This window comes from Poecilia mexicana, unplaced genomic scaffold, assembly GCF_051168715.1.
Source record: "Poecilia mexicana isolate PSO_F unplaced genomic scaffold, ASM5116871v1 scaffold_16, whole genome shotgun sequence".
In the NCBI taxonomy this organism is placed as follows: domain Eukaryota; kingdom Metazoa; phylum Chordata; class Actinopteri; order Cyprinodontiformes; family Poeciliidae; genus Poecilia; species Poecilia mexicana.
This window is the reverse complement of record NW_028263385.1, coordinates 30,326,262-30,352,333: the sequence shown is the minus strand read 5'-3', so window position 1 is coordinate 30,352,333 and position 26,072 is coordinate 30,326,262. Positions and strand designations below refer to the sequence as shown.

At 41.5% G+C, this 26,072-nt stretch overlaps 1 pseudogene; it reads left to right on the top strand.

Annotated features, from left to right (window-relative positions):
* The first annotated feature begins 3,059 nt into the window (after positions 1-3,059).
* LOC148155175 (uncharacterized) lies at positions 3,060-4,477 on the top strand (annotated as a pseudogene).
* Positions 4,478-26,072: the final 21,595 nt, after the last annotated feature.

Genomic DNA, 26,072 nt, shown 5'->3' with positions numbered 1-26,072 from the left:
AAGACATGTCAATAGATGATAATGATGATGACCTTTTACATGACAGACAGACACACTGTATGTTCCAGGACACTTGTCTCATGCCGGTCGATATTGGACAAGAAGCCTTGGATGTATATGTTGATAATGTTTTGAATGTAGCGCCAGGTGAAAATAATAACCCTATAAAACTTCTTTCTGATTCTACCAATGAAGCAAAATGTTTCCCTGTGTTGTTCCCATCAGGTTTAAATACATACCATGAGAAGCGTCAATATCGTTTGACTTTGAGTCGTTATTTTAATAATAGACTTCTTCATGCTGATGGAAGATTTGCGCGTAATGTCGAATATATATTCTTTGCACAGTACATGTCAGAACTGGAACAGGTTGTTTCTAAAGTGTCAATAGCTTTACGTAAAGGCACAAGTTGTACATCTCAAAATATGACTGAGGTTTTGAAGGATGAAAACTCTTTAAATAAGTTGTTGGAATTTGATGAAGGATATCGCTTCTTGAAACCCATTCGAGGCACACCTGCTTTCTGGCAGTCCGCTCAACGCGACTTGCTAGCTTGTGTTAGAATGTTGGGAAAACCCACATGGTTTGCCTCATTTTCGTCTGCTGATATGAGATGGAAAAATCTACTTTATAGCATTTTAAAGCAGGAAGGACGAACACAGACTTTGGAACAGTTGCAGTGGGCAGATAAGTGTGAACTGCTGTGTCGAAACCCTGTTACTGCTGCCAGAATGTTTGATTTTAGATGGCATGTTTTTGTAAAAGAAGTTTTAATGTCTCCTGCAAATCTGATTGGAAAAATTGAAGATTACTATTATCGTGTAGAATTTCAGCAGCGTGGTTCTCCCCATTGTCATTGTCTTTTTTGGATTTCTGGGGCTCCAGTTTTGGATAAGAATACGGATGAAGAGGTTATTGCATTTATTGACAAATATGTGACATGTGAAATTCCATTGGAAGAAGATTCGTTGTTTGAAGTAGTCTCATCTGTACAGCAGCATTCAAAACGACATTCAAAAACTTGTAAAAAGAAAAAAACTGTCTGTCGTTTTAATTTCCCACGGCCTGCATCTTGCCGAACCTTTATTTGTCGCGGTGAAAAATATCATGATCCAGTAAAGACTTGCAAATGTAATTTGGATAAAACTGATGATAAAGTAGATTGTTTATGTCTTGGTAAGGACAAGAAAAGTTGGGAACAAATAGAGAGAGATAGAGCAACTGATATTTTAACAAATGTCAAGAATGCCATCTCGGATGAGAACTGTCCATATAGTACAGTTGAAGCAATGTTTCAAGCTTTGGGGATAAGTCAAGATTTATTTGAAATGGCATATAAGCGATCCAGTAGGAATACTCATGTTGTGTTGAAAAGACAAATTAATGAAATCTGGATTAATCAATATAGCAGGCCGCTGTTAAAAGCTTGGAATGCAAATATTGATATCCAGTATTGCGTTGATGCTTATGCTTGTTGTGTTTATATAGTGTCTTACATGTCCAAAAGTGAGCGTGAAATTGGCCTTCTGTTGGGAAATGCACAAAGAGAAGCAGCCAAAGATGGAAATGTTAGTGCCAAAGACGCTTTAAAGAAACTCGGTAGCGTGTATTTACATAATCGGGATGTTTGTGCACAGGAAGCCGTTTACCGACTAACTAACATGCATTTAAAGGAGTGTTCTCGGAAAGTTGTCTTTGTTCCTACAGGCGATAATATCACTAAAATGAGTTTACCAATTTCTATTTTGAGAGAAAAAGCTGCATCACAGGATCTCACTCCAGAAGACATGTTTATGACCGGTATAGTTGACCGCTATAAGAATAGGCCGAATGATGATGTCTTTAGTGATATGTGCCTGGCTAAGTTTGTTTCAGAGTATCGTGTTTTGTACAAAAATGAGAAATGTAGAAATGCAGTAAAGTTGAATAAGGATTTTGGGTTTGTTGCCAAAAGAACTCGGACAAAACCAGCAGTTGTTCGATATGCACGTTTCTCTGAAACAAAACAGCCAGAAAAGTTTTATCAAAGCATAATGCAGCTATTTCTGCCTTATCGCTTTGATAGTGAACTTAAACCTGCACGTTTTGAAACCTATGGTGACTTTTACATGACTGGTGTGATTGGATTTGTTGATGGAACAAAACATTCTGTAAAGTTTGTAGTAGATTTAAATAGGAGTGAATTTGAGTTGGAATCTGATCATTTTGAGGCCGTGGACAATGTTACTGCTGATGCAATGTTGGAGGATGGATGGGCTGAGTTGTGTTCAGAGGTTGAATTGGAACGCTTGGAGTGTGTTGAATTACGAAAAGAAACACCAATAGAAAATGAAGCTCAGGAACATATTCCTGATTTAAGTTCTAACCGTAAAGAAATTTCAGTATTTGAGAAAAAACAAATTAGTAGATCTGAAGGCCTTACATTGATCAGATCTTTGAATGAAAAACAGTTTTCTGTTTTTTATCAAATCCGGCAGTGGTGTTTAGACAAAGTTAATGGAAAAAATCCAGAACCACTGCACATATTTGTAACTGGTGGAGCTGGTACTGGGAAAAGTCATCTAATCAAAGCAATTGAATATGAATCAAAACGGTTATTGTCCACTATTTGTAAGTTTCCTGATAACATATGCGTCTTAATCACAGCTCCCACAGGCATTGCGGCGTATAATTTAGAAGCGACAACAATCCATACAACTTTTCCCATTGGAAAGGATGTACGGCTCCCCTATACTCCTTTGGGTGAAGATAAAATAAATTCATTGCGTGTGAAATATTGTGATCTGCAGCTTCTTATTATAGATGAAATATCAATGGTTGATCACAACCTGTTATCATATGTTAACGGTCGTTTGCGTCAGATTAAACAAACCACAAACGTATATGGGGGCATCAGTGTCATTACTGTCGGTGATATGAACCAGCTCCCTCCCGTTAAAGGGAAGCCGATATACTCAGAGGGTGTTGCTACAAATATATGGTCTGAGTTATTTCAAATTATAGAATTAACTGAAATTGTTAGGCAAAAAGATGCTGTGTTTTCTCAACTGCTTAACAGGATGAGAACTCGTTCCAAAAGTACACCAATGCTGGCCGATGATATCAAAATTTTAAAAAGTTGTGAAACAGGTGAGGTTAGCTCAGCCTTGCATATATTTGCGACTAATAACCAAGTAAATGAGCACAATTTTAATCATTTATGTCAGACTTGTCCTGATTTTTTAAGGATTCAGGCACAGGAGACAGTTCCCACTTAAGTTAGCATGGGCGTGTACTGTACATAAAGTTCAAGGATTAACTGTTGATGAAGCTGTGGTGTCTTTTAGTAAAATATTTTCACCGGGACAAGCTTATGTTGCTGTAAGTCGTGTTAGAAGTCTTTTAGGTTTGACGATTCAAGATTTTGATGAAAAAAAAGATATATTGTAAGGATGACATTGCTGTTGCTCTTCAGAGTATGACGCCTCTTTCGAGTGGATCTTTTCAGTTGGATCGATTTAACACATCTCTTTTTACTGTATTCTTGATAAATGTTCAAAGTTTAAATCGGCATGTAAAAGATTTGGCCTGCTTTACAGAAAAGTGGAAACCTAAATGCGTTGCTGTCACAGAAACATGGTTGTCTTCAACCCAAACGGATGCAGTAATGATGGATGGTTATAGTTTTTCCAACCGACCACGAAATTTATCGTATACCAGAAGGCATCCAGAATTGATTGCGTTGCAAGACCAACAACATGGTGGTGTTGGCATCTATTCTGCTCATGATTTGGACTTTGAAATTCTGCAACAACCAGAGCTTAATTTGGAATGTTTGGTCTATCGGTTTTGTAGTTTTAACATGGTCCTTGGGGTAATTTACCGACCACCATTATATCCTTTGTCACTATTTAAGAAAAATTTAGGGAAGTTATTGGATTGGCTTGAGACACAAAATGACACAATAGCACTGATTGGAGATTTTAATGATGATATTTTTAAGTCATCAAGTATATCAAAATTTGTTTCTGATAAAGGATACCTACAAATGGTTGAAGAAGCAACCACTGAAAAAGGCACTTTGATAGATCATGTTTATATTAAATCTCAGATATATGAAGTTGAGGCAGTAGTTGTGCCAACATATTTCAGTGATCATGAGGGCATAATGTGTGGTTTTAAATTGTAATCATTTTAGTCATCTCAGGGTATAATGTGTGGTTTTAAATTGTAATCATTTTAGTCATCTGGGGGTTTAATGTGTGGTTTTAAGCTGCTTTAATCATGTGACATTATGAACATTAAAAAAGGTTTTCTTTGCTTTATTCCAATGAATGAGAAGATACGACTTAAAATTTCAATTAAATATATTTGATTATATCAAATTTTCTTCATAAACCAAATAAAATAAGTTATTAGTGAAATATTTCTATTCCAATTTATTTAAAAGTATCTTATAGTTGCCTATGCAACTTTATGTGAAAAGTGAACAAAACCTTTTTAGTGATAAAAATTAATTGATATTTAATGACCTAGGAAATATCAATTCACTTTAGGGGTTTCGTTTCTTGCATTAAGACAGCATTTTGGAAATTTAAGACAGTTAAAGCGTTTCATAAATACCAAAATTAATCATGAAAGACTTGCATTTTAGCAATTGGTATATATTAATTTACATTGATATCTCATTTACATTTGGGATCTAAAACATAGAATTTCAATTGTTAGTATATATCTTTATAATCTTTGAAGCTGTTCTTAATGCAGGATTTGCTTTACCTTGTCATATAGCACATAAAAAGCAAAGGCGGCTGTAATGGCACTTCCACTAGGAACGAGGTTCGATCCCTTGAGCCGCCGTAATATTTTGTGCTCACAATTGAAGGTAGAAGAAACCCCTAATGCTTTAATTATTTTTCTGAAGTTTTTCCAAATGTATTTTTTTTGTTTTCTTCACTTTAAATATAGTATTCAAAAATAAAAATCTGAGATTTTAGCTTTATTTAATTTGTTGACGTCATTCTAAAAACTGACAGATCTTTAAACCTTCTCACATATTTTAAATTAAAAAAAAATGTCTTTGGAACTTTGGTTTTGGGGATTCTTCTCTGCTGCTTTATTTTTTTTTGTCCACTAGATAGAGGCAGGAGACCCAAATTACCTGGAGGATTGGCCTTACTCCTGGACCTTTACACCCCTGTAACATCTTTACTCCCATCAGTTTTTGGTATGAGAGGATCAGTCTACCAGCACTTCAAGCCAGTCTGAGCTTTTCTATGAGGTGACGTAGCAAATCTTGAAGTTTTGCAGGTTGTCCTGCGAAATTCCTCTGTGGTGCCCTTTGCCATTCCCTTCGTGTAACCTCAGCACCTCGGCTTCTTATCGAGTAAGCTACCCAGTTTTATCATCAGATTTCCAGTACGACGTACATATGTAGTCTTTCCTTTCATCTCTCCCTAGTGTCCTGGCAAGCCTGGTTTGCAGACCAGTATTGAAGAACCCCTCTTTCATTTCTTTTCCCATTTTAACTTGTTCAATAATTCACCTCTTTCTGATTTCAATGTTACCCTTGTTTCTTTCTTTGTCAGTGTGATGGCAAGCCACATACGGTAAAATCCACACCTTATTATAAGTTTGCTTTAAGTGTAGTTTCTTTTTTCTTTAATTATTATTCTTTATATTTTCTTCCACCTTACAATTTTTATATGTAGTGCACAAATATTAACAACGCAAGGTTGAAATTGAATTATGTGTTATTGTTTTCTTTCTTTCAGGTACCTTGGTGTTTGGCTCCCCTCTCTGGTGGACAAAATGCGTGGAAAAGGGCTGAGGATCCGAAAGTACTGCTGATGGCCTCATTTTACTGAACCACCTTTGTCATGGCGGAGGGGGGGCTTTTTGGGTTTATTTCATTGTATGTGCTAGTTGTCAGGTGGCAGCCATTTTGATTTCCCCTATTCTCTCCACATGGTTTAGTTAAACCAGTATTGAAATCTCCTTATCTCTTTTTGGGTTTATTTCATTGAATGTGCTAGTTGTCAGGTGGCAGCCATTTTTATTTCCCCTATTCTCTCCACATGGTTTAGCTAAACCAGTATTGAAATCTCCTCATCTCTTTTTGGGTTTATTTCATTGAATGTGCTAGTTGTCAGGTGGCAGTCATTTTTATTTCCCCTATTCTCTCCACATGGTTTAGCTAAACCAGTATTGAAATCTCCTTATCTCTCATTTCAGTTAGGTCAGTTTTTTGTCAGTTATATCTTGAGTCTAGTAATTTCTGTTGACCTTTTTTATTGGCATGCCTGTTTAATTGTTATGTTAACCTTTCTTCATGTTTTTTTATTATTTTGTAAATAAAACCCCCGACCTTTTTTGAATTCAAAACTTGTGTTCTGCACTTTTTTACTCTCTGGTCTCCAACAGTTAGTAAGAGATCTATCCTCCAAGTTTGAAATATTTCTAAACATTAGTTTCTGACATAACTGTAAATGTAAGAATCCTTACATCAGTCTTGTAACATTTTCTTTTTATTGTGGTTAATTTTAGAGCAGTTCAAAAATCTCAGTTGTGCAAAGAAATATTTGAGAAAGAATCTGTGTTAAAATTATAGAAAAGGCAACTGTTTCAATGTAGCATTCCAAAACTGTTTATCCAATTAAACCTTTCTCCTGGAAATCATTAGTAAAAATATTTGATGTGGGATTTATGGTTTTAGCACTCTCAAAGACACTGAAATGCAATAGTGCTGATGCAGAGCATAAAACAGAAGATGGCCACAGGATATCTGTATTTTTGCATAGCTCTCAATCTTTTTAATATTCATCTTCAGAAGAATTTTAGAAACATCTAATAAGTTTGAATTCTGTCACTGAAAACCTGCATCCATGGAACAATAAAATTACTAGCATTAAAACAACTCCATCTGCAATGAGGTAACAGAATGAATGTCACAATTTTTCTACAATTTTGATAAAATATTTGTATAGGTACTATGACATACATTTTAGGGAATTGTTGTTCTTCTAAAGAACCATTAAAAATAAAGCAATACATATATAGGAGACACAGCTGACTTCCAATTTATAAAGATATACAGAAAAAGAGGACCAAAATAAAACATGAGTCCACTTCAACTCTCATCTTCAACCAGAGGTTTTTTTTATAAGGCTCTCATATGTTCAGTCCATGAAACTGTCCCTGAAGAAGTAAATGTGAAAGAGAAATAAGTTAGTTTCCTGCAAAATAAAAGCATAACAAAGACAATGTATTTCTAGTCTGTAAGTATATGCTTAACGTTAGTTAGTGGCATGTTTTACAGAATCACTCGATATATTTTTATTAAACATATTGCATTTAAAATGAACATTCATTAAAGAAATAACAGAAATTAACTTTTAGGTACCTTTCTTTACAATCATCCTCATTTGCTAATTGTACAAGATAATGAATGTAGTTAATTTCTAGAAAAAACATTAATTTTTAAGTGGTTGAGATTTTGGTGATGTCATCAGTTTCTAAAAAAAACCTCTACAGTAAAGGTCCTTCAAAAATCTAATGCAGATTGGATGGTGTAGAAGGAGATCTAGCTAACAGAATATCCTAGGGAGCGCAGTGGATTGTAATTTGAATTTAATCCTATTGTGCTCTTTACAGGTTGATAATAAGTCATAAAAAAGTTTAGTGTCAATCACATGATCAAGGTATAATTTAGAAATTACCGTATGATGAATTCTTTATTTGATGGGCTTCTTTTATTTTTAAGATTTTGGGATAATATATGTTTATTTGAACAACTGAATTATGCGTTATCTCATAGCTTATGTTGACATTAGCTGCAGTTTTTTCCGCAGCTCTCCCTGGTGAAGCACGCAACATGTCAAGGGACTGCCATTTGGCCACGCCCCCACTGGTCAGTAGGCATTGACAGAGTTCATCTTCATGTCATTTTATGTCAGTCTGCACAGGATGAAACCCATATGACTTAGAGAGTAAAAGTCAGACATACAGTAGAAAAAACAGGTGACTTCCTGTCGGAAGTGGGCGGGGCTAAGGTAATGTCATCAATCGACCACCTAACTGTGATGAGGGCTGGTCTATAATGAGACATAGAATGTCTGATGCAGCTCTGACCTTGTATGTGCATATTATCTCACTTTGATGCTTAATGGTGAATAGTCAAAGTTTGGGACTTAGCCACGCCCACATGCTTTGACACACAAAAATTCCCGTGATAACTTCTGACCTTTAATGTCTCAACTCTCTGCTGACTGAGTTTGAAGTCTGTATCTCGAAAGCTGTAGGAGGAGATAGATCAGATGCGACGTCTATGAAAAAGACGAAATGGCGAACTTTGATCCAAAATGGCCGACTTCCTGTTGGGTTTGCACCATGGCTCCAAGAGACTTTTTTGTAGGTCCTGACATAATACACATGTGTACCAAGTTTCATAATTCTAGGTTAAAGCATGGCTTGGGGCTCCTCATTTCAAAATTTCTAGGGGGCGCTGTAGAGAAATTAGGCCACGGCCAAGTTGATAAATAAAGTGAACCTCTAAACGATACAGCACTGACAATCAGCGGTTTATATATTTTCTCAACTGTGGCTAAAGCTGCTGCTAGCTGTTTTACTCTCCGATCGGAGGCTGGTTTCTTTAAATAAAGTTGGAGAATGGTAAATTGACAATTACTAACAACGGTTAATACTTAAATGCTGTTTTATTAAAGTTGATACAAAAAGTGAACTTCTAAACGTTACAGCACTGACAATCAGCGGTTTATATATTTTCCCAACTGTTGCTAAAGCTGCTGCTAGCTGGTTTACTCTCCGATCGGAGGCTTTTTATTATATAGACAGTCAGAGAATGTTGGATTGACAATGAGTAATAAGAGTTATGTAACACTTTAATGCTGTTTTATTAAAGTTGATAAATAAAGTGAATCTCTAAATTTTACAACACTGACAGACCGGTCTATATTTTTTTTTAACTGTGGCTAAAAGCTGCTGTTAGCTGGTTTACTCTCCGATCGGAGGCTGTTTATTTTACACATAGAGAATGGTGAATTGACAATCAGTAATAACAGCCATCTAACACTTTAATGATGTTATTATTAACCTTACCTTTTATTATATCCTTAAGATAATGAGTGACCGTCAATTTTTCAGTAAGGTTTTCAGAGGTAAAATCACACTGGCAGTAAAGATACAGTGCTTCGAGCCATAACGGAAGTTGTGTGACGTCGCTGTGAAAAGGGTCTATTTGGAAAAGAGTGCGGGTATTTCTTAGTCCCGCCCATTTGTGCTTTAGACATATATCTCAGATTCGTTTGCAGATATTCTCTTTTCTTGCACGACGGAGACTGCTTAAGTAAGTATTTCATGGTATATTTTCAGTAATAAGGGAATTTTTTTGTGTGTGTTTCGTCTTTCTAATTGTTTTTATCTATGTATTTTGTTCTTTCTAGAAAATGGAAAAATATTCTCCATTAAAGCTCCCAAATTTGACTGATACGGAGTTGAAGGGTGTCCAAAATGCTGCGCAGCTTGCTCAGTGAGTATATCAGTTGCTATGTAATTTAAAAAAAATATTACCTTCAGAAGCTTTTCTATGAGGTTTTCTAGTTTTAAGTAGTTCAAATTACGGCAATTCTTTTTTATATATATAAAACATAGCGTAGAAGTTTTAGGACGGAGAATTCCGTAAATTTCACCTGGAAGTTAACAACTAAAGTAAATTGCGGGGGCGGGAGTGGCAGTTAGGACCGCCATTAGACCACGGGACAGGGGTAAGACGATTCTAATACCGGGGGACAGAAGAACAAAAGGAAGGCAAGTTGCATAGGTGTTTTTAGTTAATACTTCCTATTAATGTAATTGTTTTATTTATGGAAATAGAAAATCAATTTCTAATAGTTAATTCCAGGGGCGTAGGAAGCGGGGAAGGAAGTCACATTCGTCCCCCCCAATAATTTCACCGTAGTTGCGAAGAATTTTAAAATCTTCCACTCGCATGCTTTTATTTTGAAGGCGCACAACAGCGCATTCAGCAGAGCGCTTCCTGCCCCTCCTCCCCCCTCCCCCCTCTGAACGGCTCAGAGTAACAGAAACTCCGTTTGAATGAGGTAAACAATCTGTCGGGAATTTTGCTATGAATATCGCTCGTTTATAACATCTTTTTGTCAGTTTACTTTCATATATAGAACTCAATCTTTTTCGTTAAGCCGTTTTAATTCTGGAATAGTCACATGTCCAATATTATACTGCTAACTTTTTCTAAAAGTTAGCTACTCTAGCCATAATGATTTATTTAATCAGATTGAGACTGAAACAGCAGCAAAATTAGCCTTTTTATTATTTAAAGTGAGCATCACCTGATCATACTCGACCACTTAACATGTATTTTATATTATATTATATTATATTATATTATATTATATTATATTATATTATTTAGATATTTAGAAGAACAACAGTCCTGGAATGATGTTGAAGAAAGGTGAAGTAGCTCTGGTGAGGTCTTAATTTAGTTTATTAAAATATGTATTAACTTTTTAATTTTTAAATAAACTAAACTATTTTATTATGAGAGGAGCAGGTCAGGGAAGATATAGGAGAACCAGGTGGAGTTTCAGAATGTGAAGATATAAAAATTACATTAATTTCGATAAAACCAGAAAGAAGAACAGGTGAAGACTCATGTCAGGTTGATTTCTTTCAACGTTTCCATATTTTTTTTTCATTATTTCCAAACTATAAGGGTAATGATTAGGAGACATTGACAATAAGAAAGGTGCTTGAGGAGAGGTTTAAAATACATTTGTGAACATTTTTGCTACACAGTAAATGAAGTTGAGATGTATAATAATGTATACATCTGAAAATTAAGTTTTTTAAATTCTCATACTGTATGAAATTTAGTTCACATTCTGACACTGTACATCACTGTTTGTTGTAAATCCATGAATCCATGCAGGAACATCAGGCTGCAGAAAGTCAGAGGGAGGCAGAGACAGAAACACATAACTAGATATTTTAGTTAAATGTTTGCGGCTGAAAATGACAGGACAAAAAAATATTTAGGCTTTTTGCCTCAGTCTTTTTATGGTAAGTTACTGAATGCAGGGATGGAAAGTGGGACTGAGTTAACAGTGAGGAACTAAGATGTCTGTTAGATGTGAAAAAGTATCATTTTTATTTATTTTGTAGATCAAACTGTTGCACTGATGTAGAGTTGTTCAAAAAGAACAAAACTTGTTTTTAAGATTTTATTTTTGTTGGTCAAACTGCTGTATTGAGTTTAAAACTGAAGAGTCCTATTTTATGAGCCGTTTTCTACTTTTGTTTTAGAAAGAAGTAAAACCAGTTAAATTACCAGTTAATTTATATCAATGCATTTTGACCAATAATCAAATGTCTTTTGACCAATAAGATATATTAGAATCTGTTAGCCTGTCTGAGCTACCAGAGTATTTATCTTGCTAGTTGTGAGGCAAATGCTAAAGTGAGTGTTCATCCTGGAATGACGGTCATTATACTATGCATAACTTTAATCTGATTATTGGATTGTAAATAGTAACATGTTAGAATACTTGTTACTGAAACAAGGGTCAGATTAGAGTAACGCATTACTGATGTGTTGATGGCATAATTGACATTTCTGCTCAAGCTACTTACTGATCTGTCAGGTTTCCGATATGCGTCCCCCCCAATGACAGACTTGTCCCTACGCCCTTGGTCAATTCTTACTTTTTATTTTAAATTAAATGGTTTACATTGACAGTTGTGCAGTTGGTAGAGTTGTTGCCTTTCAGCAAAAAGGTTTCAGGTTTTATTTCCAGTTCAGGATCTTTCTGCATGTAGTTTTTATGTTATATTTGTGAATGATTATTTCTTTCCAGGTTTCTTTAAATTTTCCCTAGGTGTGATTTTATATATATATATATATATATATATATATATATATATATATATATATATATATATATATATATATATATATATATATATATTTATTTTTTTTTTTGCACGGTTTTGTCTCTCTTTGTTGCCCTGCATCAGACTGGCAACCTCTCCAGGGTGTATTGTGTCTGGAACATTAGTTGGAGATAGGCGGATTGTTTACAATGTTGATGGATAGCACACACTGACTTTCTTCCCTTTATTTGGATTTCTATTGTAAATTTTTTTTTTGATTTTCCTGCACTGTTTTATTTGTAGTCTGCCTATGGTTTTAGCAGTTTCAATGGAGGGAGTTGATTCAATCTTAAATTTTTATTTATTAGTTCAAAATTATATTAATTTCTAATTAAGGAAGAAAAAAAACTATCTTTCAAAATGTGATTTAATTTGGATTATGTGATTTAATTTAGAAATTGTAGATCTTTGTCAACTTAAACAATTTCCAAATTATTTTTACTTTTCAAAATAATCTTACATGTAATTATGATAGTTATATTTATAATTATTTCTTTTCTTTTAGTCACATGCCAGATTTTCTTTGTTCTTTTTATCCTATATCATTTTACCAAGTAATTTATTTACTTATTTATTTATTTGCATCTTTTACTAAAGTTACTTTCTTTCTTTTACAATTGTGGAGTCAGTTGTCACGTTTTTTTATTTGCGACTTTCTTAAAAGATGTGTTCATTTTCAAGATATCTTTAAAGTTTTAATTCATTTTTAGATGTTTTCTTTAATTTAAACTTTTGTTCACAAACTAAGCATTAGAATGAAGGAATAGTATCAGTTGTTTAATGTGATTTATTATTTATGGTGTTTAACAGTGATTTATTTTTTCTTACAGTATCAGCTAGCTGATCCATTTGCTCCGCGCGATGCGGTTCAGAGAAGCATGCACGAAGCTTTTAAGATCTCCTTTGAAGCCCTTGAAAAGAAGGGAAGAGTCTTAAGGGCCTCCGAGCAAAAGGCAAAGCTACTTCAAAAAGAAGTAGCTAGCCTGAAAAAACAAGTACAAGTATTAACTGCCAAGATTGAAATTTTGGAAGTGTCATCTGCATTTTATGCAGATGGTAAGTATATTTGTTAACATTTTATTTGAAGGGTGGTCCATAAGACTGACATGATACTGTCATAAAGATTACATAACACCTGTCATGAACATGAAAAGTCTTTATGAATCTTTCATAGTTTTCATAAAGTGTCATTTGGTAAATAATGACACTTTTAATTCAAAGTTGTTCTAAAAGTTGCATTAAAATCCTTTAAAAATGGCAATTTGCATTAAAAATGTCATTATTCACTGAATGATGTTTCATGCTAACTGCCGAAAACATTCATAAAGACTTCTTCATGTTCTTGACAGGTGTTATGTCATGTTTATGACAGTTTCATATCAGTCTTATGCCCATACCTTTAAATAATGTGTTTTGACATTCTTTGTTTTTATGCTAAAATATTTCAGACAAAAAGGAGGCTTTCACTCAGACAGAGGATGAGGAAGAGGACTCAGCCATGGACCAAAATATGAGTTGTGTTGATGAGTCTTAGTTTTTTTTTCTTAAGTGCATGTCTTTTGTTTATTATTATTATTTTTTACCTTTATAAAGTTATTTTGTTCACAGTTTTTTGAATATGTTTTATTAAAGATTTTTTACTTGGTTAATGGATTAATTTCACCTTTTTCTAACATGATAAAACAAGAAGACTCTTCTTTTGGTAAAGGTAATCTTAGAATTTCAGTTAAAGTTTAAGGGAAGGACTAAGTAGAAGATTAGCAGACAAAATTTGGATAAAACTGTTTTGGTTTTTGACACAGCTGAGTTGTTAGAAGATTTAAGTCATTTTCTTGTTTTCTACTTTTACTGTTTAACAACTTGGACGATGGTTAAAGAATGTTTTCTATATGCCAAAAACCAACACCAGAATGTCTTATAGTAAGGAGCTTCAGGAGAGAGAAGGATGAGCTTTACGGTGTAGGAACATCTGCAGCAGATGAGAGGGAGAAATTAGAAAGGTTACATCCAATACACACATATACAGGTCCTTATCAAAAAATTAGCATATTGTGATAAAGTTCATTATTTTCCATAATGTAATGATAAAAATTAAACTAATATATATTCATTGCACACCGACTGAAATATTTCAGGTCTTTTATTGTTTTAATTTAGATGATTTTGGCAAACAGCTCATGAAAACTCAAAATCCCGGTCTCAAAAAATTTGCATATCATGAAAAGGTTCTCAGAACGAGCAGTTAAACTCATCATCTGAATCAACAAAGTAACTCTGAACACCTGAAAAAGATTCCTGAGGCTTTTAAAAACTCCCAGCCTGGTTCATTACTCAAAACCACAATCATGGGTCAGACTGCTGCACAATGAGAAGAGGTTACCGGACCCTGAGGAAGATTGTGGAGAAGAACCGATTCCAGACCTTGGGGGAAGCAGTGGACTGAGTCTGGAGTAGAAACATCCAGAGCCACCGTGCACAGGCAGGAAATGGGCTACAGGTGCTGCATTCTCCAGGTCAAAGGTCAAGCCACTTTTGAACCAGAAACAGCGGCAGAAGCGCCTGACCTACAGAGAAGCAGCACTGGACTGTTGCTCAGTGGTACAAAGTACTCTTTTCGGATGAAAGCAAATTTTGCATGTCATTTGGAAATCAAGGTTGCAGAGTCTGTAGGAAGACTGGGGAGAAGGAAATGCCAAAAAGGCCAGAAGCCCAGTGTCAAGTACCCACAGTCAGTGATGGTCTTGGAGCCATGTCAGCTTCTGGTGTTGGCCCACTGTCTTTTATCAAGGGCTGGGTCAATGTAGCAGCTATCAGGAAGTTTTGGTGCACTTGATGCTTCCATCTGCTGAAAAGCTTTATGGAGATGAAGATTTCATTTTTCAGCACGATCTGGCACATGCTCACAGTGCCAGAACCACTGGTTTACTCACCATGGTGTTACTTTTTTTTAATTAACTTTGAAAAATGAAATTTAAGAAATCTTGAATTATTATTTTTACTAGTTAGAATGTACATTCAAATATCTTAACCTTTTGGAATAGTAAAAATGTACTTTTTTCTAGAATATAAATTTGTAGAAATCAATAATTCCAGATAGTTACAGAAAATCCCATTTATGTTAAAGTGGTTTGCCATAAAAGATAATATTCATCAGGAAACTTTTTGGACAGCTTAATGTCAGAACAGAGGGGGTTTACAGGTAATTTTTAATTTTGCAAAAATGTAATTATAAAAAAATGTAATTATAACTAGTCAAATGCAGCCGCTGAACTCCCTCGAAGATGAGCCCGTACAGCAGCCACAATACAGCGACATCAGCGAGTCAGAGGGGGAACCAGAGCAACAGGGGGACAAAGATGGAGAAGAGGAGAGAGAGGAGAGCGACCAAGAGAGTGCCTTCTCCGGCCCAAGGAACCCCCTAGGTAACTACAAACCCCTTCGCACAGGCCAACATCGAGGGAGGAAGAAGGAAGCAGAGACCTTCGACATCGAAAAGGTCTCCGAAAGAATGGCAAGAGATATAACCTGGGGTCCAGTCCAAGCCAAAGATGGACGACGTGCATATGTCCCAGAAGCCGGCCAGACCAACTACCAGATACCAGAGGAGTGGGCCAGCCGGCTGGAGGACCGAGTAACCTTGGGGGTCGAGGCGACCATCGGTGAATGGGCCAACATTCTGATGACTCCGTCTCGCTCCACACTGATGGCGTACCAGCCCTTAACCTCCAACTTCAGATCGACATACATTGGGATTATGCACGACGTAATGTTGCGACGACTAAAGAAGGCTGCTTTCAAGTACTCCCGAGAGACCCAGCAAAAACTAGATGAAGTGTCAGCTGACGAGGAAGAGCCACCACAAATGTCACCAAAGGCAAGCCAGAGTAGCCCTGTGGCCTCCCAGAGCGGGCCGGCTCCACCAACTGTCCCCAGCGCCGGCCAAGACGCTTACGCTGAGCTTAAGAACCTCAGGTTGGTGGTTAGGAGCAAAAACGCGGATGAAAACAATGAAGAGTATCTGAAAGACGTCTGGCCAACAGTGCTGTCTACCACAAGCCATGATGGAGCCAAGAAGCTGTGGCTAACCAGTGTGACGGCAGATCCAATGATCGGATCAGAATCAGCACAAGATAACTATGAGCGGTTGGTGTTGGAAGACATGGATGATGAAGACTCCCAGATTAAGAGGGCCAGGGGAAGGCTCGACAAGGGAGGCAGGTTGGAACCTCTGTGGCACACTCTAAAGCAGACTATCCCCCCCGCAAGGTATGTGAAAGTGCTGCGTGAGGTGACGAGGGGCCGAAGAGGGGAGATGACATTTGTGAAAATGCCGGCGAAAGGCACTACTGTCACCCAAATGGACGTAGCTGTGAAAAGTTTCGATCTGGAACAGCAGTACTACGAAGAGAAGCGGAAGAAGGAATCGATCCAGCAAGTAAGACCACCTAACAAGGCCAACGTGAGACCGCCACCCAACCTCCAAAGCAGACCGTCAACCAACTTCCAGAGCCGACCATCAACCAGTTACCAAAATAGGCCGCCACCCAACTTCCAGAACAGGACATTTCAACCGAGAGCACCGGGGCCGCAAGGGAAACCGACTAATCAATCGGCACCGTCGAACCAGCCGAGGGGAAGTCCATATCTGACGGAGGAAGAATACAGAAAATTGAGCCCTGAACAGAGAACGGCCCTCCACGAGTCCCGTAGGACCGGGACCGGAGGGCCATCGAAATAATGGAGTCCAGGTCGCGGGTCATACTGGAAAATACCTACTGGGAGGGGGACGAGATCTACGCTAAAGTGGAAGGAGTACCCTACCTAGTGGACACGGGAGCCGAGGTGTCGATGACCCGCAAAGACCTAGAAACAGCAGGACACCTGAAAGTACAATTTGCCAACGGAAAAATAGAGAAGATGCCATATGGGACATGGAAAGGAGTAGTGTGGATTAAAGGACCATACAATCTTCTCACAGTTAAAGATTTGGAAGAGTTAAGTAAGAAGAAGCGCAATTATCGGACCCTCCAAAGACGACTGACAAACCTAAAAGCAAGGTTAGTAAAAGTTGGTCCGACACAGACAGGATCGGACACTCAAGACTGGTACAAACCGGTGGATATACCAGCGGTAACAGAACAGAAGATCGAAGAGAGTGACTTCTCCCCGGCCGGGAAGAAGAAGCTACGTGAAATTATAGCCTCGGCAAAGGTAGCCAGATTCAAGAACGATTGCGGAGATTTGGGCCCAAGATTTGTGCACCATATTGAAGGTGGGGTGCACCCGCCGGTTCGACAGTACCCGCTGAATCCAGGAGCAGTTGAAGAGATGGACAAGATAGTAAAGGAGCTGGGTTCCCTATGAATCATCAGAGAGGAGCTCAACCCGATCACGAACAGCCCCATCCAAGCGGTGAAGAAACCCGAATCGGCAGGAGGGGGTTGGAGGCCAGTCATCAACTTTAAGGCCTTGAACCGAAGGACAATAGCGAATCGGGCCAGCCTGATCAACCCCCAAGGCACATTAAAGACACTGCGCGTCAAGAAGTTCAAGTCCTGCATCGACCTGGCTAATGGATTTTTCTCCCTCCGCCTCGCAAGACAATCCCAGGGTAAGACAGCATTCACTCACAAAGGCAAAAGCTACGTTTGGCAAAGGTTGCCCCAAGGATATAAGAACTCGCCAAACGTTTTTCAGTCAGCCGTGATGGAAGTACCGGGGGACGTGGGGGCAACCGTATACATAGACAATGTTTTTATCGCTGATGACACCGAGGAAGAACATCTAGAAAGGCTGCAGAAAGTGATTGAGAACCTTACAAAAGCGGGCCTGAAACTGAACCTCAAGAAGTGCCAATTTGGACAGTTCTAGGTGAATTACCTGGGTTTCCAGGTCACATCAGACTTGGGACTCTCAGATGGGTATAGGGAAAAAATGATGAACATTCAGCCCCCTCAGTCAGAAAATGAACTACAGAAGATATTGGGGTTATGCAACTACGTCAGAGACCACGTACCCAACTACCAGAAGTATGCCAGACCTTTGTATAACTGCCTGAAGAAGAGTGTGGAAAACGAAGGAGGAAAAAGACCCTGGGTTTGGACAGCGGCTAACCAAAGGGGTTTGGAGGACCTAAAAAAGGCAATTCAGGCCGCAGTGAGACTGGAACCGAGAAGTTTGTCAGATAGATTGGTGGCAGAAATCAACTGCGAAGAAGACGATGCCATGATTAAAGTGAGTAATGAGAACAGAGGCCTGGTTACACTATGGAGTTATACCCTGACCTCCGTTGAGAAAAAGTACCCACAAGAAGAGAAGGAGCTGGCAGTGCTAGCTCGATACTGGAGCGTACTGAAAGATTTAGCGCAAGGACAACCAGTTAAAGTCATCACACAGAGCCAGGTTCACAAGTACCTGAGAAAAGGCACCGTTGAGAGTACAAAAGCAACGAACGCACGGTGGGGGAGATGGGAAGACATCCTGCTAGACCCAGAGCTTGAAATTGGGCCAGCACAACCCACCAACAAGAAACGACAACAAGAAACACCTGAGAAACCAGGACAACCGGAATGGACACTCTACACCGATGGATCGAAGAAAGAGTCCGACCAAGTAGCCTACTGGGGTTTCATCCTGAAACAGGACGGCAAGGAGAGATGCCGACAGAAAGGAAAGGCCCCCGGCAGCGCACAAGCTGGGGAAGTGACAGCAATACTGGAAGGACTGCTGGAGCTAGGGAAAAGGAAGATCAAGAGCGCCAGGTTAGTGACGGACAGTTACTACTGCGCCCAAGCCCTCAAAGAAGACTTAGCCATTTGGGAAGAAAATGGCTTCGAGACAGCTAAAGGTAAACCGGTGGCGCATAGAGATTTATGGAAGAAGATTGCGGAGTTGAAAATGCAACTGGAGCTCGAAGTAGAGCACCAACGAGCGCACACGCATGAGGGAGCTCATTGGCGTGGAAATGATGAAGTGGACTGTTTTGTCCAACAAAGGAAGATTGTCTTTGTCGGAATCGAGAAATGGGACAACACTCCCAGAGGACGGGAGGTCCCAGAAGAGTACGTGGATGAGGTCGTGCGGAGTGTGCATGAAGCCCTTGGTCATGCAGGCGTACGACCCACCCGTAAGGAGCTGGAGGAGCATGAACTTTGGATCCCAGTGAAACAAGTCCAACGCGTGCTAAGGGACTGTGAAGTGTGTGGAAAATACAACGCAGGTCGCCGAGGGCAGCGGCTGGAAGGGTTGACCATCAAGAGTATGATCCCCTGGGGCTCAGTTTGCATGGATGTTGCAGGCCCCATGGGAATAACAGGAAGAAAGGGTGAGAAGTACCTTTTGGTACTAGTGGACTCAATGTCGGGATTTGTGACCGTGAAAGCAGCCAGGAAAGCGAATGGCAGCAGTGTTGTCAACATGCTGGAACAAGTATGCAGTGCCCTGGGAATCCCGAAGGAGCTGCGGACGGATAATGGGACACATTTCCGTAATGCACAGGTTGACCAATGGTGTCAGAAATATGGGGTAATGAGGGTATACTCGCCGCCCTATACACCCCAAGCTAATGGAGTAGTGGAGCACACCATTGGGTTAGTAAAGGGCTGGATAGCTAAGAATGCTAACGACAAGAGCTGGAGCACCATGGCGGTCAAAATAGGGCGGGGCCTAAACGACCGAAGCAGAGCAGAAAGACCCGCCCCCTCGATGGAGCTTAACCAACAGCCGTTTACCACAAAGGAGGTGGGGCGGGGCTCCAGCAAAGAAAAGGAGGAAGCAACGCCCAAAGTGCCATTCAGAGTGGGACAACGAGTGTGGGTTAAAGCAAGAGAGCAACCTGTGAGTGCAGCAGTGAAACCCAAGTTTGAGACAAAAGATATTGTTAAGCAAGTACTGGATAGGAACACAGTACTGCTGGAGAAAAAGGGGATCCAAGGAGTTGAGCAGCTCAAACCAGTTCCTGACTAAAGAGAAACAGAAGTCGGTGAAATGGCCAGTGAATCATGTGTAGTTCCACCCTATCTCGGACTGGCCACCGTAAAAGGGGTGGTTGTGATCAGGAGAACAACTTCAGGGATTTGGGCAGGACGAGCCCTGAAGAAATTGGATTGGGCCAAAAATGGAGTCCTGTCGGAAGATCCTGAAATGCTGATGTGGAGCAAAGCGAAGAACCGCTGCCCTGTGTGTTTATCAATTAGCCAACTCCCCATCACTTGGGAGGGACCAGGTCGCGACAAGCCCAGGCGACAAGAAGCGATAGCCAACAGACTGCAACACCTTCCCGTCTCCCCGGTCTCTGTCATGAATGTCCAGATATGTGGAAACTGTCGAATGGGTTACCTGCCTCGGCTGGTATTAGTGAGTCAGTGGGGATGGCGGGAGGAGGAACCAAGAAGATGTACCTGTCTATGGGACGGAGAAGAATTGAGCAGCTGTTCTGTCTGCAATGAGCAGATCCAGGGAGGAGAGGTGACTCTGTCGGGGGAAGCTGACGGCTGGCAAGTGAGGAGGTTTTACAGCTTGCTGCGGTACTTCCAAACATACGGAGGGGTCCAGTGTACTTATGGAAGCCCCATACCATCGGTTCAATGGTTCTCAGGACCTTCTGCTCCTCCCAACACCCCAGAGGACTCCTCAGCGAGAGAACAGTGGATCTGGCGGAAGGAAGAGGGACCACATGATTACCTGTGGGACTCTGTCCATTCTGCCTGGCCTTATGATCCCGCGCGAACCCAGCTGCAATTCCCACCAGTAAGTACCACGCACTCCCCATTGGTCTTCCGGGTGTATCGGCCTCAAACAAACCGCCCCATGGCTGAGGAGTTAAGCTTACTCCCAGATGAGACCAAAATGCAAGCTGTTAATGGGGGATGGACGGGCCCCTGGGAGCTAACCACCTGGGCTCACTTAATTTTGGAGGTTATTAACGACTGCACCATCCCGGTGACGGATCTGCCAGATGTACCGAGAGAGAGGGGAGTACGCACGTCAGATCTTTATTACTACACCACAGAGATAGATGGGTGGGGCAGCAACGCAGCAAGACCCAAAGAAAAGTCGGCCCTGTACACAGTAACAGCGGAGCTCAATTTCCGCGACGGAATATTCCAAGTACCAGGAGGCGTGGCCCACAGAGTGAGAACGCCCACTGATCCTAGCACCACCCGTAAAGTTCAACTGTCAGTGCAGATGCTCACCATCCCTTACAAAGGAGTGTACTCAGTAGGAGCAACAGTTAAGGTGGTGCACGAGGAAAAGGTTTACGCCACCGTCGAACTAGAACCTCCCAAGAAGAAGTTTAAGACTAGCGCCTGGCAGTCGCTCACATCAGCATGGAGGAAGAAAGGTCAGAATTAACGGACACTCTGGAAGAAGGGGACCGAGTTACCAAGTCTAAAAGTCAGAGAAAAGATAAAAAAACGAAAGGGGAAGAAATATTTTGTAAGCAAATTATTTAAAGTGGGCCCAGAGGTCTGGTCTGGGTTCTCTAAAAAAGGGCCCTTCCTAAAACTGCCAAATGGTTCCATCTTACTGGACATGCCACGAGAAGATTTCACTGTCTCCTATCCGCTTACAGAAGCTTACTACCTTAAGCACCTCACCTATCTTCGACCCCCCGATCTCCATGAGGTGAAAGAAGTCGAGGAACATGAGGAGGCATTACCACGTCCATGGCAGAAACCATATTATTTTGTCCCCTCGGTAATCCCGATTTGGCAAGGAAAGATGTCATCCGAGGTGACCAGCTATGATGGAATTTCACCAGACTGTTCGCAACACCTTCCATGGATTTTCAATGCAGTCTACCTGATGATTGAGGGGAAGGAAGTGCGGGTTCGGTGGGGTCCCCATTACTTGGAACCGTTGCAAGGACAGTACTGTGAACTCTCAGTAAATGGCATGATCATCTGGACTACCTCTCCAGGTATGGCGAAGGTCGTCCTGAAGATGGAAACAAACCCAGACTATTATGTCTTTAATAACACCAGGCTCCCGCTGAGATTGGAATTGGACAGAGTTTACCCCAATCCGCCTCATCAGAGAATCTTCACTCCGACGTCTTGGGGGTATCGTACGAGATTGACATTGCATGGGCAATCATTATGTACCTATGTTTCAGTAACAACATCAGTAGGATACAAACACGAAGCCTGGAGGGATGACCAGCTACGGGGTGGCACCGCCCAAGGCCCATTTCCTCAACCTGACTTCTGGAGGGTGTTCCTCTGGAAATGGGTGTGGAGGGGGTTGGAACCTAACCTACCCTACCCTTCTCCTGTGTATAACTCCCTCCTGCAAGGGAGAGCCACCAGACGAGCGGCTACAAGAACCACTGCTCAACATCGCACCAGAGCTTTGAAGAAGATCTGCACCAAGCCCAATACCAAAGACCCCAGAGAGTTGCTAATCCTCTCTTCATGACAAGAAGACCAGGATGGAAGAAACACGTTTAAGACGTATGTACACCAGAACGAATTTGCTAGAAGAAGCTCTGGATTCGGAAAATAGAGCTGACTTTGACGATGATGATAACTTGGAAACCCCTGGCGAACCCCTGCTACGGAAAAAGACCACGAGAACGGATACCCCACTGTACATAAAAACTTTGCTTACGCTACTTGCTCTACTGTTTGCCGCATCTATCCTTATCGCAATCTTATACTTCGTCGGAGTTGGGCCCTGGCATCTCACGCATTCAAGAGTCACCTATGCTCGTTCCAGATATGCTACCTTCAATTGCTGGAACACCAGTACCATCTCCATCTTTGTACCATGGGACAATGGGTCATCAATTCGGAACCAGACTATGAAGTTTGCCAAAGACAATGGGAAAAAATATGTGGAAAGCCGAGCTCATGAATTGAATGATTCCACCATCGATAACCTGCTGAACCGCACCTGGGAAATCTACAATCATGGATTTCTCAACGATGGAGTAATCTGCTGGATAAGAATTCTGCAACGGAAAGAACGTCGGACCGTCAGGTGCAACTGGATCCATCCGGACCGAGGCATGCCCGAATGGCACTGCAACATGGCCTGTCGACCCCTGAAGTCGTTGCCGCTTCAGGGATACTGGGACAATGAGGTAATTTACTCGGCCCCGCATAGATCCTCAGGCTGCAAAGCTTGGCTCCCAAAAGGAGAGTTCTGGGGAGATTATCATTTAAATTGTGAAGAGGAGGTAGTGGACACCTCGACGCTGTTCAAGAACAGGAACGCCAGCAACGTCACTCGAACGCAACCGACAGTGCTGCCTGGGCTGGTCTGGACAAACATTACAGCCTTCTTAATTAGACAAGGACCCAGACGGTTCATGTATCAGCTTGATGAGCTAGAATGCTATAGAACTAAGTTTAATCTGTTGAGTCCATGCCTGTGGAACAAATATTACATGTGCAACGGCCAAAATTACATTGCATTGGCGCTGAGAGAGTATTGGACACTTTCCTGGGTCCGTCTGAGTGCAGTGCGTACGGAAATCGAAACCTGGCTGAATGACTCGTTCCCATGGACTTATGTAATCAATAAACAAGTATACTTCAAGGGAGATTTCCCAGAGGGGGCTGTCCGCTCCCCTGCTGGGTTGAAAGGACCATACGTGGCTGACATGCGTGTACAGCTTCTTCCAACTCCAGATGATTTGCTGAATGCTCCAAAAGATCATTTTGCAAAAATTGACAAGTGTGTAGCTAAACGGATTTTTGAAAGCCTTAACGACACTGATTGGGTGAAGACTTTGTCCTCTCCGCGATGCGACCTTTGGCAAACCAGTAACACCTTTTACTCCACCTGGAAATATCATTGTCCCAATCCTAGCACCTTCCCTACCGCCAAGTTGGTTCTCCGGGCCTGGTGGGAGGACTACTACCGTGCGTGGGATTGGGAATGGTGGGGACTCCAACAAGAAGAACTGCAAGCCTGGGTTATACCTTGCCTCACCGAGTCCGACAACTATTGGATCAAATACCAGTACATTGCCACTGTCTATTCCAAAGACCGGGTGATTTGGCCGGGGATTTTTTGGAGACCCGACAACTACGTCGTCCCACGGCCTTGGCGCATGACGTGCACGCGTAACAACGTGGAGTGCATTATTGGGCTAGCCAGGGAATCCTGTCACCAGCTTCGAGGTTGGGGTGAGTACTGCAAGGAACACTATGCAGACGAGTATGCAACCCATGCATCAGAGGTTACGTGGAGGAAAATTCAGGGCAAATGGCGGAGAGCACTCGTGAGTGGAAGAACCTGTACAGATGCAATTCTGGGATATCACCTCCAGAAGCGCAGAAATATCCTCGACCTCCCAGTTCCTTTTATCCCTGACACCCTCATCGCCCTAGCTGAAGGACATGCGTTCCGGCAGAGTCTGTGTGATGGGGTGGTGGATCATGGATTTGACTGGGTGGGACCTAACCTCCTTTATTCTAACCTTACATGTAATACCTCTAAGGAAATCTGGCAAAAGTGTGGGACAGGCCTACAACAACATGACTGTCGCTGGTATGAAACCCTGGGCTCCACCTTGACAACCACCGTAACAACCGTAGTGGAGGAAGTCACGAGCGTGGTAGGTGGGGGCCTCGCCATTGTTGAGCACTGGTTGCTCAACGCTCTGAGCATGTTGTGGCCATATTTGTTGGGCCTCCTAGGCGTAGCCATAGCCTTAATAGTAGGCAAGGTTGTCCTAGAGGTGTGGCTAAAAGCACTTTGTCGTTGCAAGGGGAGGGATCACAAGTCCCTCCCCCCAAAGGAGGAGCCTGACTCTACATAAAGGAGAGCTGCGGTGTGCCGACGAGCCGGTCATCGTTCGTCAGAGCTGCTGCCAAGAAAGAATCCAAACCAAGAACTTACCAGGGGAACATCATGTCATCCAACTCAACGACCAACTCCTCTTCCACCAATCCGACCTTTGAGCCAATTCAAGTGAGTACCTTTGAGCAGGTCGGGTTCATCCTAGCCTGGGTAGTCTACTGCCACACCGGGTCTTGGACTACCGGGCAACCCTTAAGAGTGGTTGTCGCGCTCCAGGGGTATGCAAAGCTCCTTCTACGACCCATTCTTCTGCGAAGATGGGACCATGCCCCCTCCCTTTTTGCCTGTTATCTGATGGGACGGACCCGCATCAACTGGCGCAGAGGAGCTGTGGCCTGTCTTTGGCTTACCATCGACACAACGGCCTTAATAATGGAGCTGGTCTGTGGAGGAACCCACGCCAACCGTGCTGCACCACTGAAAATTCTCACTGCCATCGTGGAAGGTCTTCTGGCGACGTCTATTCTCATCTACCTGGCATACCAGGCTTTCTCCATCAGGGGTCAAGGCAAACGTCGTTGGCTCCGAAGATGGGCGATCTTAGCCCTCTGGGTAACAGGGTGGGGGGTTTTGGTGACCCTCTATTGGATGAAGAAGACGTCCACACTGCCCATCATAGTGTGGCTAATGACCCATGCGGCAATATTTCATGATTCATCGTATGTGCAGAATCAGGAATCGCAAGTATCCGACAATGTTTCCCCTGTGATAAATTCCCCATGGCTCGCAGCTCAGAGAGGCACACGAGTTTAAATCAGTTCCCTTTTTATGCTCCTGCTATCGCTTTTTACCCCTTTTCCCCATTATGAGTAAAGCTAATCGATAACTACTAATCACAAAGTTACCTAGGTTGCTGTTTCTCTTCAGGCACCGATCTGCTGCGTGGGATGTGGAACGACCGCAGAATCCTCTGGATTCATATGGGTTGCATCGTCTACCCGTTGGTGTCACGACTGCGTACACCTTGAAAATGTAACGGCAATCCTCTGCCTCCATGGACGTGAGGACCTGCCTTACATTGCGGCTTCTACGTCTAGATCCCTGGAACGGGACCATAAAGTCGTGTGGACCTCTGCGTTGGGCCAGACCGATGACGCACTTCAGACGTCGCCCTTGGAGAGTGGCCGAATGCTACCCATTGTTCAGAAGCTTTGGGAGAATCAGATCACCCGTCAGTGCCTTTTCACTCTGCACCTTATGGACGGCAAAGTAGTGGCGGTGGGTGACCCCATTCCACCAATGTGCCCGGCATCTCCAGATACGTACGTGGACGTCGGATGTCAGACCAGCATTGCAACTCACGACCAGAG